Source organism: Musca domestica, unplaced genomic scaffold, assembly GCF_030504385.1.
Source record: "Musca domestica strain aabys unplaced genomic scaffold, Musca_domestica.polishedcontigs.V.1.1 10, whole genome shotgun sequence".
In the NCBI taxonomy this organism is placed as follows: domain Eukaryota; kingdom Metazoa; phylum Arthropoda; class Insecta; order Diptera; family Muscidae; genus Musca; species Musca domestica.
Genome location: NW_026712115.1, coordinates 13,952,534 through 13,969,617, shown reverse-complemented (window position 1 = coordinate 13,969,617; position 17,084 = coordinate 13,952,534). Strand labels below are relative to the sequence as shown.

Here is a 17,084-nt window from a genome sequence, read left to right as displayed (position 1 = left end):
AGCTGTTAAACATAATCGACGTAGCCAGGGGTGGCGTGGGTCTCTCCGAATCGGTAAATTTGATGACATTTTTGGAACATTTTGCTCAAGAGCTTATATTTTCCTGTTGGACTTTTTTCGCATATTGTCGTCTTCAATTAAAATACATTTTTAACAAAAGCATTTCTGTCCGAATATTGTGCGATGCATGCATGAGCCGATGAATATATGTCTGATGATGTTGTGTCAGATCTTCGTGGATTAATTCGTAATCGTCTATAGCTAGTTTACTAGGCACGTCACAGATTCTGATTGGAATGGTTTCAAGACCGTAATTTAGTATTGATCGTTTTTATTTTAGCTCTTCGGATTCCAATCGATTTGGAGAAAAAATTCTTATATTTTAGTGTAAATATGGCAACATTAGAGGAATAAAACAAATCAAAACAAACTACATGATTAGAAAATTCTGTAGACTTGGAAATTGTGGCAAATGTTCCGTTAAATTGTGATAAATGTTCTTATAAATAAATGAAAAGAAAGTTATTTTTGTTAATTATTACACAATGCCGGGTGTTGTGATTGTTTTTGCAATTGAGGCGCAAAGTAATGAACGGTAAAAATACGCTGGGGAGTTTGAGAGATGTTTTGGATCACTTGTCCTATCCCAGTGAAGTGTGAGCATTTCCATAACAACTTTAGTTTTAACTTATAAATAAATTCCTGTGTTTGCTTCTAAACGATTAAAACGCTAATTAACTTCCAAAATACATATTTCAAAAAAGACTTACATTTTTGTAAATAAAAAGGTCTTTTGAGTTATTTTTTTCTAACCTTCTTCAGCTTATCATTCGTAATACCAGCTTGTTTAGTTTGCACAAATAAACAATTTTTGTTTTAAAAATTAAGAAGTTTTAAAAAAAAAAAGTAAAAAGTTTCAGTTGGTTTTGCCGACAGATGTATACCATCATAGCAAGTTGTAAAGTCTGTCCATATATTCTTGCTGGTCGCATTTATTATCCGATTGAGATGAAATTTTCCAAACAACATTTGTTTGGCCCATGGACGAACCCTATTGAAATTGGAGATAATCGGTCAAAATTTAGATATAGCTCCCATATATATCTTCGTCCGATTTGTCTTTTATTTTGCACAAAAAGTGTAATATCAGCCCGAATAGTATGAATTTTGCACCTGCAACCAAATTAGGCCATATTGTTCATCCGATTTGTTGTATTTGTTACCCACAGCCGTAATATGCACTCCGTAACAAGATATTCAGGGAAATATATCAAATACAGCTCGGAAATATCTTAGCCAAATTTTATCGAGATCGGTTCAGATTTGGATATAGCTCCCATATATTCAAATTAATTTTCCACCAAATGGGCAATACAAGTCCGAATTTAAAAGATACAAATGCTTTGGCATTTTTAGTCCTTTGAACTTTAAATTATAATTATAATCATAGTGTATATGATTGAATTCTCCCATAAAAACTTTTAATTGTTATATGGACCTCTATTAAATTATGAAAGTGGTGTAGGGTATCAAAAAGTCGGCTCGCCCGACTTTACGACTTTCTTTACTTTATTTATATTCAATTAACGCAGTTGCCTAGCCCATAGGGCCATGGACGGTTATTTATAAGATCTTAATTAAAATTATTAACATTAAAACAAATTAACAAAAAAAAATAACAATTGATTAAATAGTAAGATGAATCAGATATGCAAGAGAAATACAAAAACAAACAAGAAAGCCGAGAACATTATTAAACAATATTTTGATTGAAGTGATCATATAATTTACGCTTATAACATTTTAGAGAAGAATTAACCAGAAATATTTTTTGAAAATTTCGACCTTTTGTGGGGAAGGTAACAGAAGGACATATTTTATCTAAACACCAGACCTTCGGGTGATAAAAATATTTGGATGTGGAAATTTGAAGACAATCGTACTCTTAAATCACATTTTAAAAAATTTTATAATTTTTCAAAATTTTGAAGCTTTTTTGTTGTTGTAGCAGCTCATACATCTGTGTTCGTTCGGTTTCCATTTCCTGACTCCATTCAATCTGGTTTTGGCTCTAAGTCAAGTCTCAAAAAGGATGCAACCTGTATGGGTTGTGTCCATAACGAGACCGGAGTTAGGTAAGTACGCTTGGCTGGACAGCAAACTAGGTGCAGCGTGTCATGTGGGCCTGGGCCACAAGCTGGGCAGATGTTCTGTGTATCGCTGTTAATCCGGGCCCAGTAGGAATTTAGGCGGCTGCACCATCCGGATCGTAATTGATCCAAAACTACTCGGGTTTGTCGGGCAGCTCTCGTTCTTCAGCTGCGACGGGCGGGGGATGTTCTCCTAGCACAGTATTCACTCTATATCCTTCAATGGCTTCTGAGACTGCATTAGAGTGAATACTATTCAGTCCCGCTTGATAGACCTGTTGACCTAGAGGCTCTCTCTTATACCTCTACACCTCTCTCTCTAGATCATGAAGATCTTTCCTTACGTGCCTGGGCGGAGGTTGCCTATCCACAAGATGGTGATTTTGATGGCTTTGTCTATAACACCCAAGCAGGTATTGCATAAACAGCATTTTGTTATGCTGTCGCACCGGTAAGACCTACGCCTCCTCATGTAGGTGATCGACAGTTGTCATGAGGAGGCACCCTGTTGCGGTTCTAAGGGCGGCATTCTGGCAGGACTGAATATTTTTCCACTGTATAGCACTGACGTTGGCCACAGACCGGCCTATCGTGTTGTAAAAGGCGGTAAGATCAACAAGGTAAGCGTTAAAGCAATCGCAAATGTCATCAATAATGGGTCCGGACGCCGCGAACCTACAATTATCTGCGTACGTTATAATCTCTATGCCATCTGGAGGGCGTGGAATGTCAGAAAGGTAGAGGTTAAACAGTTCCGGAGATATCACCCACATTGGGGAACTCCCTGTTTAACTCTACGGATGCTCGACTTCTTGTTTTTGAATTCCACATACGACTGGCGTCCACACATGTAGTTTACTATCCAACGTTTCAAACTTGGTCGGAGGGCGGTGCGCTCAATGTTCTCGAACAGTGTGGCATGATTGACTGTATCAAAGGCTTTTGATAAATCAAGTGCCACCATAACTGCTTTATCGCACGGCCTGTTCTGGTTGAGACCTCTGCTGACATGTGTGGAAATAGCGTGTAAAGCTGTGTTGTGCTGTGCAATGTACGGAATCCGTGTTGATGATGAGCTACTGGGAAACACTATCTTATGCTGGGGAGGAGTAAAGCCTCAAGCGTCTTTGCTACTGGTGATAAAAGTGATATCGGCCAGTATGAATCAATTTTGCTGGCATCCTTGCCTGGCTTCAGTAGCGGGACAAGACTGTCCATTTCCAGGCATCGGGATAAATGAGACTGATGTCCGATCGCCTTTTTTTCCAGGGTTCGAGAGTGACTTAACCGTTGTCCACAATTTACTCGTTCCGGTACTGATGTTGCAATGCTTCAGATGTTCTAGCCCTTTTTTCCGCTTATGCTCACTTACTAACCTGTTTACCTCCAGAGTAAGTTCCCTCACTCTGGGGTTATTAGGGTTAGTACGGCGAAGCTCATCTCGCTCGTTTGCTAATCCCGCTGCCTCTGCTGGGAAATTTTATTTCCGGTATTCGACCAGCAGGTATATAGCGAGCGGCTGCAGCTTTGATGATGTCCCGGAAACACCTATCTGCTACCTGAACATCAGATGGGTTGGGCAGTTCTCTGAAACGGCGATTGGTATATTCTCTGAATTCTTGCCAATTGGCTTTCCCGTGGTTAAGGAAAGTGCGGCGTTCCGAGTCTATGAAGTCGGATGGTCTGTTGATGGCGACAATAATGGGGAGGTGGTCTGAGCCTAGAGAAATTACTGATTTCGAAGTTGCTTTATGCTTTGCTTTGTGGGGAAGGTACTTGATGGAGTGGACCTATATTGTCCATTTTCTCACCTGACGTAGCACTGACGCAAATATTAGAATTTGCAAAGTTGGTGGAAAATCGGATTATAGTTTCTCTTTCTGTGCAAAAAATATATTTTTTGCAAATTTCGACGTTTTGTGGGGGAGGTACCAGAAGGAGTGGACCTATATTGTCCATTTTCTCTCCTGACGTAGCACTGGCGCAAATATTAGAATTTGCAAAGTTGGAGCAAAATCGGATTATCGTTTCTCTTTCTGTGCAGAAAATATATATTTTTTTTAAAAATTTCGACCTTTTGTGGCTGTGGTTCCAGAAGGAGTGGACCGATATTGCCCATCTACGAACTCGATCTAAGTTTAACAAAATTTTACGATGTACCAAGTTTGGACCAAATCGTTTACTCCCTTCGAGAGTTAAAGTGCGTATCAGCCAGACAGACGGACGGACATCGCTAGATCGACTTCACATGTCCTAAAACGGATTTGGTCCTAAGGGACCTGGGGTCTAAAACCGTTATTTCGACTAGGCACGTTTTGACCGTATCAAATGATATGTCATATGGTAAAAAAAGAAACATATTAAGAAACAATTAAAAATTGCTTTGCTTCTTCAGTTTATCATTCGTAAGACCAGACTGTTTAGTTTTCACAAATTAATAATTTTTGTTTTAAGAAAAAATGGTTTTCAAGAAAAACATTTAAAATTTGCAAAAAAAAAAAAACCTTTTTATTTCCTTTAATGTGTTTTATGTTAGAAGTTTCTATTAAAATTAAAAATAACAAATCAAAAGTTGTTTAATTTTAAAATAACTTTTCGTTTTCTAAACACTGAATTAATACCAGCTTATGTCTGATTTGAGAGGTGATTAGTTTTAATCTTCCGCTGAAGGAATTAATGTGTATGTGCATAAACAACGCTGGGAAATTCCGAATTCTGTTCGAAAAGTTAAATGGCGGAAGCCGTTTTCCCAGCATTTTTTTTTTATCAACATCGTAAAATACAAATTTAGTTTTGTAATTATTTTGTAAACTTTGTTACTTAAAAAAAGTTACTTTCGCCCTTATTCGTATTCAAAAGCATTCGTTTTAATTTTGGTTTTTATAAAAAGTTAAAAGCTTTCTTCCATTATTATTTTCTTCATTTTATTACATTTATTAGGACTTTGCTGCTTGTGGCACCCCATTAAATTCAAAATTTATTTTAAATAAGCTGGCCCGGTCCACGTTGCCGGCCCGTAGTTTTAGTCTTTAATGCAAATTTTGTATAGCATAATATTTCAAACAAATTTTAATATAAATATTCATCCGACTAAATAGAAATAAATACCTATGGAAGGAGGGCAAAATATTTCTGAATAGTCAAAGTTAATTACGCTTTTACACCCATTATCATAACACCTCAAATTGCGCATTAGAGTCCCCAAAAAGTCTATGTTCTTGTTCATAGTAAAATTCAATGACGATTAAACAATGCCCGTGACCTGGGCACTATATGGGGACTGTCATAGCTGAAATCAGGGATACATTCATATGAGGGTTATACCAAAACGTGGCCCAATACTTATAATTTTTTGAAAGGAAATTTTCTTCAATCTAAAAACTTGAATTAACAAAATTTGAAATCGGTGTACACCCTTAAATGGGGCCTATACCAAAACAAAGATCTACATGAGCCATATTTTGTACATATGATTTTACATGGTACCCATTGGATTGCTAAAAGTTAAAACTTTATCGTAAATTTTGAGAAGTATAGAGCCAAGTATTTGAGACCAATTTGTTTATTGTTAATGTTATAATGGGCCGTAACCCAAACCCTCCTTTGGATTTTGATCTACTGACCGAATCATTTCCACTTAGAATTTCCCAACCCCAAGATTGGTAGCTGCACAATGTAATTAGTTGCTATTGCGCATAGTCCCCGTATATCGGTACCTGCGATTTAAGTATCTTGAAGGTTTCGGAAGAGTTTTCGGAAGGTATGTATTCCTATTAATTTTTCAATTCGTTCTATCATTCGTATAGTCCGCATATTGCATTCGGCATTTCATTGATTGCAGTCCCAATGATTTTTGCATTTTTTGTACATTGGACAGATTATTGCATATGAAAAAGGTAGGTCCACTTAACATCGTATTCCGCACTAATATCATTTTTTTCATCTTTCGTTTAGATTTCAAAACAACAACAAATTTACACATCCAAATAGCATGTCAAATTGAAAAAAAATATATATATGAAAATATATTAATATTAAAAATAATTTTTCACATATTTATTGGCTTATTTTTTCGCTATGGAATTATGGTTTGAATTTTATCCTTCTCTGCAAGAGACCATTCCGAAATGATGTTAATCGTCAAAATCGTGTTGAATTCTATATGATAAGCGAAATTGAAAAAAAATTGTACATTATATAAAATTGTCAAAAAAGTAAAAACAAAGAACTTGTTCGCGGATTTTTACAGCAGATTTTTAAAGACTGTTGCGAAGAAGATTCGATTCCATTGAACATTTTTTCTGGATTTTTTTTTTCCCGATTTTAGAATTTTTGCAATGAGTTAGTCTCCCTTTTTCGTCCATTCAGTTTCGCCACCACATAATTTGGTACTATACCCGCCTGCAATTTCCGTTCTCAAAAAATCAAGTCAATTCAATAAAGTTAATGAAATTGAAAAAAAAAAAAAAAAAAAAAAACGTTCGTACGCGATAAAATATGTTTTTTTTTCATATCTTATCCTCTTCTGAATCTATATTATTCGTATAGATCCACTTAGCTGATAAATACATAATATCTATAAACAACAGTTTTGTCAGTTGTCGCTTTATACTACCCAAAAAAGTCTAAAAATCATATTACAATAAAACAAGTAAAAAAGCTGTAAGTTCGGCCGGGCCGAATTTTGAATACTCTCCACCATTTGGAACGAATTTGCAATTCTCAAAAACAATAAAATTCGTTAAAAATTCTGTTAATATCTTAAAAATACCGAATGTAACTATTATATAAGGATCTATACGACGACATGAACCTGCGTAGGTAACATTTGTCATAAGCCATTACAATATTCAAATGCGAAACTTAAAAAAATCTGTTATAATATCGATAAAATCAAAATACCGAATATCGGTAGGTACCGTTATATCGAGACTATACGAAGACGTGGACTTGTACAGACAATTTTGTGTAATAGGCTGTAGTATCCATTACGAACTTCAAATACCAAATTTGAAATAATTCTGTTTGAAAAAATGTCCATAAAATCATTTAAATACCGAATATTGGGATGTACCGTTACATGGGGGCTCTACGAAGACGCGAACCTGCACAGACAATTTTCTGTCTTAGGCTGAACTTCAAACACCAAATTTGAAACAATTCCGGTGAACAATGTCGCTATAATCATCAAAATGCCGAATATCGGGAGGTAACGCTGTATGGGGGCTATACGAAGACGTGAACCTGCACAGACAATTTTCTGTCTTAGGCTGTAGTATCCGTTACGAATTTCAAATACAAAATTTGAAACTATTCCGGTGAATAATGTCGCTTAAATCACTAAAATATGGAATTTCGGGAAGTACCGTTATATGGGGGCTATACCAAAACGTGGACCTACATGGCCCATTTTCAATACCAAAAGTCCTGCAGACATAACATGCATTTGAGCAAAATTGTATCAATCTACTTCAATTTGTTCGAAGGCTAGAATGATTTCCACAGACGGACAGACGGACTGACGGATAGACCGACAGACGGACTGACATCGCAAAATCAACAAAAAATTTTATGCTGATCAAGAATATATATACTTTGTGGGGTCTAACATGTGTATTTCGAGGTGTTACAAACGGAATGACAAACTTAATATACCCTCCATACTATAGTGGAAGGTATAAAAAAAAACACTACAAATGTACATTCGAAAATAGTAAGGCAAAATAAAAAAAATCATGCAAAATAAGACATTACTATTGTACATTCCACAAGTGAAACTGGGAAATTTTATATTGATCATTTTTACGCGATTTTTTTGTATTTTATCCTTTTCTGCCAAGATACCATTCCGAATTTGTCAATATCGTTAAAATCAGACCAGCGGTTCTTGAGTAATAAGCGTAGTAACTAACACAACTTTCTTTTATATATAGATAGAAAAGCACAAAAAACTTCAGCTTGTTCGCTGGTTTTTTACAGCAAAAGTTTAAAGGCCCTGGCGAAGTTTGTCAATAGAATGTTGTTGTTTGTTGTTCTTTTTCTGATTTTTTATTTTTTTTAGCGATTTTGAAGAAGTAGTTATACTTTAAATTTGGGATGATCGCTTAAAATTATTTCAAAATCATCTATTCAGTTTCGCCACCACATAATTCGGTACTGCACTTCAATGTCTCGATTTCTTAAGAACAATTTGAGTTCTTAAGAAATAAAAACAATTTAATAAAGTTAATTAAAATGAAACAAGTTAAAGAGACAGTAAGTTCGGCCGGGCCGAATTTGAATACCCTCAACCATTTGGAACGAATTTGGAAATTTTATTTAAAAAAAATAAAATCCTTAAAAATTCTGTTAAAATTCTAAAAATTATATTGTGGTCTATACGACGTGGACCTACATAGGCATTGTTTGTCATAAGCCATTGCCATATTCAAATTCGAAACTTAAAACAAACGGTGAATAATGTAGCTAAAATCATTAAAATATCGTATATAGGGAGGTACCGTTATATCGGAGCTGTGCGAAGACCTGGACCAGCTTAGACAATTTTCTGTCATAGGCTGTAGCATCCTTTACGAACTTTAAATACGACATTTCGGTTGGTATTGTAACTAAACTCTTTAAATCATCAAAATACGGAATATTGGGAGGTACTATTATATGGGGGCTATATGACAATTTTCTGTCATAGGCTGTAGTATCCATTACGAACTTCAAATACCAAATTTGAAACAATTCCGGTAATGAGAGTAAAATCATTAAAATACCGAATATTGGGAGGTACCGTTGTATGGCTGCTATACGAGGACGTGGACTTGCACAGACAAATTTCTGTCTTAGGCTGTAGTATCCATTTCGAATTTCAAATACCAAATTTGAAACAATTCCGGTAAATAATAAGACTAAAATCATCAAAATACCGAATATCGGGAGGTACCGTTATATGGGGGCTATATGAAAACGTGAACATCATGGCCTATTTATGAACTTAACCTGCCTACTGGAAAAATAAACATGTGTGCAAAATTAGCCTTCTATCTCAATTCGTTCGAAAGACAGCGTGATTACAACAGACAGACGGACATCGATAAATCGACTTAGAATTTTACCTGATCAAGAATATATATACTTTGTTGTGTCTGACATGAGTATTTCGAGGAGTTACAAACGGAATGACAAAGTTAATATACCCTCCACACTATGGTGGAGGGTATAAAAATCGTTCGTACACGATAAAATATTGACTTTTTTGTTCCTCTTCTGAAACGATATTATTCGTATGGTTACACTTACCCAATAAATAAAGGGTGTTTTTTAAGATAAGATAAAACTTCATCATGAATAGACTCACGCTTGAACAACGCTACGAAATTATCCAAATTTATTTTGAAAATCAGGCTCTAGAGCAATTGGCAAATGACCCGTTGTTTTATCGCAAAATTGTGTTCAGCGATGAGGCTCATTTTTGGCTTAACGGGTTTGTTAATAAGCAAAATTACCGCATATGGAGTGAGACCAACCACAAGAGACCCTACAGACTCCATTACATCCAGAAAAATGCACCGTATGGTGCGCTTTCACGCTGTTGGCATCATTGGACCTAATTTCTTCAAAAATGAGGCCGGAGCTCGCGTTACGGTCAATAGAGATCGTTACCGCACCATGATCAATGATTTTTTTTGTTTAAAAATATGGATGACATTGATCCGGAGGAGATGTGGTTTCAACAGGATGGCGCTACGTGCCATACGGCGAACGCAACCAATCGACTTATTGAAATCAAAATTTGGCGATAAGTTGATTTCGAGAAGTGGACCTGTCAATTGGCCTCCAAGGTCGTGCGATTTGACACCTCTCGATTATTTCCTGTGGGGCTATGTGAAGTCACTGGTTTATGCTGATAAACCAGCAACAATTGACGCCTTGGAGGCCAGCATTGTTCCTGTTATTCGTGACATACGGCCAGCAGTGCTCGAAAAAGTGGCCAAAAATTGGACGTCCAGTATGCACTTCGTCAAGAACAGCCGCGGTGCCCATATGCCCGAAATCATTTTCAAATGTTAATGTCACGTATTGATCTTTCGAATAAAAAAATTTGATTAAAATTTAATTTTTTGTGTTATTTTTTACAATTTCAAGTTCTATCGGGTTTAAAAATAAACACCTTGTACAAACAATCTATATATAACAGTTTTGTCTGTTGTCGCTTTATACGCCCCAAAAATAAATGCACATTTTTAGTGTTTTTTCTTTTTGAATGATGTGACAAAGCGGCAGCGGACAAAACTGCTATTTATTGATTTTATGTATTTACTAGCTGGCCCGGTCTGCGTTGCCGGCCCATACTTTTAGTCTTTAAAGCATAATAAATCACAGATCTGACTTATGTAATTATAATGGCAAAAATTATAATTACCGTCGGTTTCAGATATTTTGAATAGCCTGATCTTATTTTTCAGTTGTAGGCTTTAATTTGAGTGTTAAATACCTATATGAACATCTATAATAGCCCCATGTGAAAAGTCAGCTCATTTTTTGGTATTGTAAAAAGCATTCAAATGAGCTATAATTTGAAATTTGTATTTCCAACGTTTAAAATCCCGTACTGCGTGGTATTTAGTTTTGTCCACCTCATACTTGAAGACAGAATGTTGTCAGAATAGCCAAAAAATTACTCTTTTGCTCCGATTACCGTGAGATGGGCATTAATTGTTTGTCATTTAAATTGTGCGGTGGAGATCCAATAAAGTTACTTTATAATTTCCTTTTTTTCGGAGTTTATTTCGTATAGACGTACAAATTCAATAGAATACCAAATTTTCTTTTCTGATGACACATTGGTTGGGAAAGTGGACTTGGGGGTATACTAATGTGGGGACTATACTTAAATAAATGCCTATGTGGATAATTATCTGTAAGATGATTTTCTACCCCAGGGTGTTTTACCCCAAGTAGCCTCAAGACTAAGATGCGCCATTTTCCGAAAAATAAAAATTTTATAAGAAGAGGTTTTCTTTCCCCTTAGAAACAAAGATATCAAATAAGTGCCAGAAAATGAAAAAAGTGGCCAAGACCCCGAAAATAACGTAAATCATATGATGATGATACCAAAACGTGATAATTTTTTGCAAAGATGGTTTCTTCTTAAATTATCAACATAAGCTAAAATTAGTACGAAAAATATGGTTAAAATGTAGAATATACTTGAAATGGGGTTGTTCCGTTATCAGGGGTTATGATCCATATTATGACCTGCCAAAGCGATTTAAGGTATCTTGAATGTTTATGTAGAATTTCTATTTTGCGCTCTTTAAAGTCGGTATTTGACTGATTGCAGTCCCAATGTATTTTGCATTTTGTGTTTTTATTTGACAATTTATTGTCATATGAAAGAAGCAGGTCCACTTTTTGAAATTAACCCCATAACGCTTCTTCGGTCATTTTTGTTTGTTTAAATGTGTTCGCATCTTCCAGCTGAAGCACGATGTAGGTCCTGGAGTAGAAAGCATTCAACATCGTATTGCGCTCTCATTTCATTTTTATATTATTCATTCAGAATTCAAACCAATAAAAAAATTTACACTTCAATATAGAAAAAAGAAAAAGAATCTTCAACTGGTTCGCTGATTTTTTGCGGCAAATTTTTAAAGGTGATTACTAAGTTTGTCGGTAGAATGTACTTTTATTTTGAAATTCGATTCCATTGAAAAATTGTCGATTTTTCCCGATTCTAGAATTTTCGTAAAAAGCGACAACGGATAAAATTGTTATTTATAGATTTTATGTATTTTTTGGGTATTACGAATAAATACATAAAATCTATAAATAACAGTTTTATCCGTTGTGGCTTTATATTACCCAAAAAAAAACCTACACATCATATTAGAATTAAAAAAAAAAAAAAAAACACTACAAATGTACATTCGAAAATAGTAAGTCAAAATGGAAAAAAATATGCAATATAAAACATTACTATTGTACATTTTAAAAGTCAAAATGAAAATGTTCAAATTTCACATTTTTACGCGATTTTTTTGGATTTTATTCTTTTCTGCCTAGAGGCAATTCCCAATTTGTCTAAATCGCTAAAATCAGACCTGCGGTCTTTATGTTATAAGAGTAGTAACTAACACAACTTTCTTTTACATATAGAGAGATAGATTTAAAAGTAGGCGCGTTCCTCAGCCCCTAAATAAGTACTTAGGGTTGGATGGAAAGCCAACAGCATCTCGTGTAATAATTCTCAAACCGATATCTTCACTATTTTGGCAAATATAAAGATTTCAGATAAATCGTAATAGTGGGCGTAAAAGGAGGCGTGGTCAATATTTTTTTCTTCAAAAACCTAACTCGGGGTATGACGAACGTCTGTACAAAAAATTATGCAAATCGGCCCAGCCGTTTTCAACTGATTCCGTTACCAACAAACAACAATTGATTTTTATATATATAGACTAGCTGGCCCCGTCCGCGTTGCCGGCCAGTACTTTTAGTCTTTAGTGCATATTTTCTAAAGCATAATAGAGCATAGACTTATGTGAGCCGGACAATTTTTATTATAAGTAAAACAACTCCATAGTAATTTTTAAATAGAAATAAAAACATTCATGACAAAAATTATAAAAGATAATCACCCACCGTCGCTTTTAGATAGTTTGAATAGCTTGATCTTATTATTCAGCCGTAGGCTTTAATTGAGTGTTAAAAACCTATATGATATAGAACATCCATAATAATCCCATGTTAAAACTTAATTTTTGGTATTGTAAAGAGCTTAGCGAAATTTTCCCTTCAAATGAGCTGTAATTTGGGATTTGTATTTACAACGTTTAGAATACTGTGCTGTGTGGAATTAGTCCACCTCATAATTAGGGGCAGAATGATTTCAGAATAGTCAAAGACAATTACTCTTTACTTATTTACTTATTTTTGTCATTTAAATTGTGCATTCGAGACCCCATAAAGTTCATATTTTTCATGATAGTATAATTCAAAGACGAATATTAAATATTAATTACGAATATTAAATCATTGATGGTTATACCAAAACGTAATCATTTTTTGCGAGGATTGTTCCTTCTCAAATTACCAACCTTTGCTGAAATGAGTATTCAAAATATGGTTAAAATGTAAACTATACTCGAAATCGGGCTAAGTGTATAGCCGAAGGTCATATATCATGACCTGCGATTTAAAATATTATGAAAGTTAAGGAAGAATTTCTGGAAGAATATAAATCCTTTTTTACTAAATGTTCAATTCGCTCTACCATATTTACTGATTGCAGACCCAGTGAATTGCATTTTTGAGTTCTCGTTCTCACATCAAAGAGATTGTTTTTCATTCACATTTTTATTGGCATATTTTACCGCGATTTTTGGCAGGATAACGTTCCAAAATTGTATGAATAATCAAAATCCGTCAAGCCGTTCTTTAGTATAAGCGTAGTACCTAACATAACATTCTTTTATATTGTGAAAATAATTCTTTATTTTGTTTACAAAAAATCTACTGAATTCAATATGATAAGCCAAATTAAAAAAAAAATTGTAAATTATACAAAATTCATAAAAAAGCAAACTGAAAAAAGAAAAAAAATCTTCACCTTGTTCGATGATTTTTTACAGTCGAAGTTTAAAGGTCCTTGCGAAGTTTGTCGATAGAATGTACTATTATTATAAAATTCGATTCCATAGAAATGTTTTTTCCGTTTTTTTCCTATTTGTGAATTTTTGCAATGAGATCTCTTTTTTCGTGAATTTATAGCGATTTTGAAAAAGTAATTATCTTTTAACTTTGCCTTCAGTTTCTGTTCTCAAGAAATCAAGTCAATTAAATTCAAAAATAAAATATAAAAAGCACTACAAATGCACATTAGAAAAAGTAAGTCAAAATGCAAAAAAAAAATCATACAAAAAAACATTACTATTGTACATTTCAAAAGTCAAAATGAAAATGTTAATATATCACATTTTTACGCGATTTTAGTGGATTTTATCCTTTTCGGCCAGGAGACAATTCCGAATTTGTATAAACCGTTAAAATCAGTCCAGCGGTTCTTAAGTTATCAGCGTAGTAACTAACACAATTTTCTTTCTTTATAGATGTTATATTTAGATTAAAAAGTAGGCGTGGTTAGTTCCTCAGCCCCCAAATAAATACTTAGGGTTGGATGGGAAGTCAACAGTATCTCGTGTCTAGCTGGCCCGGTCCGCGTTGCCGGCCCGTACTTTTAGACTTTAATGCGTATTTTTTAAAGCATAATAAATCACAGATCTGACTTTTTTAAGCGGCACAATTTTAATCATAAGCAATGACTCCATTATAATGACTCTAATTTTGATTATAAGTAATGACTCCATGACTAAATATAAATTAATTTTTGTGTTAAATACCTTTATGATAAAGAACATCTATAAAAGCCCAATGTGATAATTCAGCACAATTTTTATTATTGTAAAAAGCTTAACATTTTCATTCAAATGAATTTGTATTTCCAACGTTTAAAATCCCGTACTGCGTGGTATTCAGTTTTGTCCACCTCATACTTGAAGACAGAATGTTGTCAGAATAGCCAAAAAATTACTCTTTTGCTCCGATTACCGTGAGATGGGCATACATTTTTTGTCATTTAAATTGTGCGGTGGAGATGCAATAAAGTCCACATTTTTCATCGTAGTGTAATTCAATGACGATTAATGAAATGTTCGTTCTCGTGTTACTTTCTAATTTCGTATTTTTTCATGTTTCTGCCACAATTTCCGACTAAATGAGTCCTAGATTGAAATTTCCGAGTTTATTTCATCTAGCCGTACATCCCAAATCTACGTTCCCAACCAATATTCTCTTGGGGGTTACAAATTCAATAGAATACCAAATTTTCTTTTCTGACCACACATTGGTTGGGAAAGTGGACATGGGGGTATACTAATGTGGGGACTATACTTAAATAAATGCCTATGTGGATAATTATCTGTAAGAAGGTTTTCTACCCAAGGATTTTTTACCCTAGGTAGCCTCAGAACAAAGATGGGCCCTTTTCCGAAAAATAAGAAATTTATGAGAAGAGGTTTTCTTCCCCCTTAGAAACAAAGATGTCAAATAAGGGCCAAAAAAATTGAAAAAGTGGCCAAGACCCCGAAAATACCTTAAATCATATGATGGTGATACCAAAACGTGATCATTTCTTGCAAGGATGTTTATTTTTTTTATATTATCAACATAAGGCAAATTAGTACGAAAAATATGGTTAAAATGTAGAATATACTTAAAATCGGGTTATTCCGTTATCGGGGGTTATGACCCATATCATGACCTGCCAAAGCGATTAAAGGTATCTTGAATGTTTAGAAAAAATTTCTGGAAGGAATTCGCTCTACTATTTTGCGTCCTTTATAGTCAGTATTTCACGGATTGCAGTCCCAATGTATTTTGCATTTTGAGTTCTCATTGGTCGAATTATTGTCATATGAAAGAAGCAGGTCCACTTTTTGAAGTGAACACCATAACGCTTTTTCGGTCTTTTTGTTTGTATAAATGTGTTCGCATCTTCCAGCTGAAGGCCCTGGAGTTGAAAGCTAGATGCCAATTTTATACATGAAAGATCGCCATTTAACATCGTATTACGCACTAATTTCATTTTTAATATTATTCATTCAGAATTGAAAACAATAAGAAATGTACACTTCAATATAAAAAAAAGAAAGAATTGAAAAAATAAAAATAATCTTCAATCTTTTTAAAGGTCCTTATGAAGTTTGTCTGTAGAATGTACTATTATTTTGAAATTCGATTCCATTGAAAAAATTTCGATTTTTCCTGATTTAAGAATTTTCATATCTTATTCTCTTCTGATATTATTCGTATTACCCAATATATACATATAATCTATAAATAAATTGTCCGTTGTCGCTTTATACTACCCAAAAAAACTTGGAATTCCAAAAAAAAAAAAAAAAAAAAAAAAAAAAAAAAAAAAAAACACTACAAATGTACATTCGAAAATAGTAAGTCAAAACGGAAACAAATCATGCAAAATAAAACATTACTATTGTACATTTTAAAAGTCAAAATGAAAATGTTCAAAATTTCACATTTTTATGTGATTTTTTTGGATTTTATGCTTTTTCGCCAAGAGGCAATTCCGAATTTATCTGAATCGTTAAAATCAGACAGGCGGTCTTTATGTTATAAGCGTAGTAACTAACACAACTTTCTTTTACATATGGAGAGACAGATTTAACAGCGCGTTCCTCAGCCCCTAAATAAGTACTTAGGGTTGGATGGAAAGCCAACAGTTTCTCATGTAACAATTCTCAAACCGATATCTTCATTATTTTGGCAAATATAAGGATTTTAGATAAATCAAGATAGTGGGCGTAAAAGTAGTCGTGGTCAATATTTTTTTCTTTAAAAACCTATCTCGGGGTATGGCGAACGTTTGTACAAAAAATTATGCAAATCGGTCCAGCCGTTTTTAACTGATTCCGTTACCAACAAACAACAATTGATTTTTATATATATAGATTGGGTAAGTGGTACTATAGGAATAATATCATTTGAGAAAAGGATAAAAATAAAGAGTTATTTTCACCATATAAAAGAAAGTTATGTTAGTTACTACGATTATAACTCAATAACGGATTTTAACAATTCATACAATTTCGGAATGGTATCTCGGCTCTATTACGGTTGCCGTCGTTGTCGCAAAATGGAGTCGAGGCGAGAATAATGATATTAGGGTTGTCGTTTTTTGTCGGTAGCGACAAATGATTGCTATTATCATTGTCGATACAACAGTCGACGTGAAGTAGATTTTTGAGAATATCTGTCGCCGTAAAAAATTGTGCCGACATTGTATTTTTGAGTCGAGCATGAGAATAACAATTTGAAATGTTGATTTCCGAGTTGGAAAAAAACTCATGTTTGGCAAAAGGG

The 17,084-nt window shown here is 34.2% G+C and overlaps 2 protein-coding genes across 8 annotated transcripts in view; one reads left to right on the top strand and one right to left on the bottom strand.

Annotated features, from left to right (window-relative positions):
• The window catches only part of LOC101898043 (uncharacterized), a 232,260-nt gene that overhangs the window by 112,326 nt on the left and 102,850 nt on the right, over positions 1-17,084 (top strand). The gene's annotated exons all lie outside the window — the stretch shown is intronic.
• LOC131804301 (uncharacterized) overlaps positions 1-17,084 on the bottom strand; it is an 80,876-nt gene that overhangs the window by 41,541 nt on the left and 22,251 nt on the right. The gene's annotated exons all lie outside the window — the stretch shown is intronic.